At 27.6% G+C, this 3,486-nt stretch overlaps 1 protein-coding gene across 1 annotated transcript in view; it reads left to right on the top strand.

Annotated features, from left to right (window-relative positions):
* The window catches only part of LOC110102593, an 81,313-nt gene extending 80,203 nt beyond the window's left edge, over positions 1–1,110 (top strand). The window contains exons 6-7 of the transcript XR_003700978.1: positions 506–653; positions 997–1,110. The gene's annotated coding sequence lies outside the window, so the exon portion shown is untranslated. The remainder of the gene's footprint in view (positions 1–505; positions 654–996) is intronic.
* The last annotated feature ends 2,376 nt before the right edge of the window (positions 1,111–3,486 follow it).

The raw sequence follows: 3,486 nt of genomic DNA, 5'->3' as shown, positions 1-3,486 counted from the left end.
ATTGTATTATGTGGGAATCAAGGGTGATCTGATTTAATCACTTGAGCAAAAAAAAAAAAAAAAAAGAAGATTGAAGATAATTACAACATACATAAAGAATTTTACATTAAGTTCACTGAGTTCTATTGTTGTCTGTTGCACAACGGTTATTTTTATTATGATTTTGACAAAACTTTTTCTTTTAAAGTTTATCTCATACCCAAAATTCTCAGATTCAACATTAAGATAGTACCCTTTATAAAGAAAAAATTCATTAAAACGCCAAAAATGTCCCCAACTATGGAGTAAGTTATTTGTCCGGACCTCTAACGTGTCAGAAGACCAATATAAAAAATGGCCACATCATTAGGCGTCAGTACCGATAGCGTACCACTCGGCACACTGGTACCCTGTCCGGACACAATAATTTTTTCAATCTATGACTGAATATGCATATTACATTTTCTTCCTTTCGCAAGCAAACTTAAACATATCAAATGACACTAACTAGTTTGTGTGATTTCAGGAGCTTCTTGATTTACAAAGATAGTATTGGAAATGTTAATACTGGATTATCAGAAGAACAACTCTCCGTATGCCTAACAAAAACAATGTACTGCTTCAATTAAAGGGCTTTAGAGAATCATCTTGAATCTAGCTGCTCAATATGCTTGGTAAGCTTCTTGTTTTGGGGGATTCATAGATCCCGCTATTCTTATTTATCTACATATTAACACCTAAATTGCTATAATATTTTATAACACCGTGTCTAAATCACCTCAAAATCTATGAATAAAAATATGTATTTCTATTAGATAAATTTATATTAGGAATATTTTAGATGCATTATAGATTATGATATTAGACGAGTAAATATAAATGTTTAAATATTAATACACAAAAAATTTAGTGGATTTTATATAAACCCTCATGTTTCAAATAAATTATTCCTAATAATTATTTTTTTATATTAAATTTGAAGTATCAAAATAGTGAAAATTGGCCTGTGGTCAATAGGAAGAATACAGGGATGAGGATAATCTTGGAATGATGAAGTGCCTTCATGTTTATCATTTTGACTGCATCAATGACTGGTTAAGCAAAAAGAAGCCTGTCCTATTTGTAAAGCTCCAGCACTGGAAGATATGCCCTGAAGCAGAACTGAAGGTTACTTTTCTGATTTGGATGGCTCAAAGAGCTTATTTAGACGTTTGATTTGCAAAATTTAAATCTGCTTTTGCTTCTTGTAAATAAGTTGGTTAACTAGTATGATGTTGCAAGAATTTGGTTTAGGCATTTAACATTTGTTTCAGTTGCATTGTTTATAATCTCTTATGTATAGTTCAAATGCTTAATGATTTTATTTTCATTGAAATCCTTATTTTTGGGAAATATTATAGATGATTGTACAGTTTTTAAGTATATTAATTATTAATTACACAACCAAATGGGTTTTAGATATGTCTTTATTTGGACAAATTATTTGCAAATTTTTATGTTTTAAACTAAAATATATTTAAAGTGTCAAATGTCACATTTAAAATTATTAAAACTAAAATATTTTAATAATTATAAAATTCAAATGAATAGTTAAGCGTCTAAATTAACTACTGAAAAGTACCTTGGAATATTCCACAGATTAACTGTTAATGGTCTATAATATTCTTGTCATGAGAAAAATATAAAAATAAGATGACGTAAAACAGGCTAGAAAATACATAAGCATACCATTTATTTTTACATCAAATTCTTACACACGGTACTTGCAAAAAAAAGTTTTAAAATAGTTTTTGAGTAATAATTTTTTTAAAATTAAATTTTTTGAATTAAAGAGAAAAAGTAAGAAAGGTGTCTAAAGGAAAACCTCAAATTTTTTTAGTACTAACAAGAAACAAATAATTTTTTTTCATCAAATTATTGGATTTGACCAAAAAGTATTATTTGTTTTAATCATTATAGCAAAACAAGCTACAAAATGATATCATCAAACAGTGTCAACAAGTTAGTTTAAAGCTCCAATAAGATGCCTACTAATTGGATATTAAAAAGTTTAGAAAACAGTTAAAATTACATTATTTAGTATCAGAGTATCCAAACCAGCGCCATGGTCACTAGTTGAAATTTGTTATCAATTGTTGATCAATGTTGATATTTACCTTTTTATTAATATTGACTTTTGCTATTTATCAATGTTAAAATGTGTCATATGCCAACATTGATTTCTACTGTTGACCAATCAAAGTAGATTCTTTTAATTGACATGCACTCGTTGGTAATGTTGCTTATGATTATAATTTTTATTGGATTGGGGAATCATTGGTAGTACAAAGCACAAAAGAAAAAAAAAAAAAAAAAGCAAGAGGTAAAGTAAGCTAAATCCTACTACTCACTCAAGTAGTAATTTTAGAAAGGATCACTCAACCCCTTGTTTGTCCAGACATCAAGCTCCAACTAATGAATTTTTCTTCAAAATTCATTCATAATACACATAATATCCTTCATTCCACATTTAATTAAGTGTTTATAAAAGTTACACAATAGTAATTTGAATTTAGAAAAGATGGAAAGTTGAAGGGGTGGTCCACGCTAGTAACAACCATAACAAGTCCCTCCTTCCATGCTTGGCCAACCAACCATTACACTCTTTGACAACTTGGCTTTTCCAACCACTCATTCCTTACTCTAGGCACATAATTAACAAAATTAAGTACCTTCTTCTTATTTGACCCGGCTAAGAGGCCTCGAATTAATGACAGTAAATTATTTTTTTATTACTAAATCTATCTCAAATATATTGAAAGAGCCACTAAACATAAAAAATATAAACTGATATAAAAATAACTTAAATAACTTTCTTATGGTATGTCACGTCTACGATATACATTTCCAACTCTCCTTCTCATTTTGATTATAAAAGTTACAGCTATAAAAAATATTAGAGCAATTAAAGTAAGCCAAAATTTTATTTCTGAATTACAGTAACTCAAGGTAGTTGAAGCAAATACATGATCTCTTTTCAATCCATATCAAAATTTTAATTCATAAATATATATCATATTTAATTTTCATTCATCGTATATATATATATATATATATATATATATATATATATATATATATATATATATATATATATATATATATATATAATATATATATATTCTTATTTCTCATAAATAGTACATCCGTCACAAGATCCACCGTCTAATTTTGCACCAACGAAGGTACTTTTTTCTTTACCATTTTCATTTTTCCTTTGCCAATACATGCGTTTGGTAAATTGCATGCATCCCTAGCTAGTACCATAAGGGGGTGGACTCCATCAATTCAACATGTATATACTATCACATATATCTAGTTATCTCATCATTATAATATATGAAATTTATATGATAATGTCATGAAATATAATATATAATTTTTCATTTAACTCAGAATGATCAATCATTTGGTATGAAAGATATAAATTATGATCTAATTAACAATAAAAAATTCATAAACATGCTT

The sequence above is a fragment of the Dendrobium catenatum genome, unplaced genomic scaffold (genome assembly GCF_001605985.2).
Source record: "Dendrobium catenatum unplaced genomic scaffold, ASM160598v2 fragScaff_scaffold_637, whole genome shotgun sequence".
Lineage (NCBI taxonomy): Eukaryota > Viridiplantae > Streptophyta > Magnoliopsida > Asparagales > Orchidaceae > Dendrobium > Dendrobium catenatum.
The sequence above is the reverse complement of the archived record's forward strand: the minus strand, read 5'-3'. Positions and strand labels throughout refer to the sequence as shown.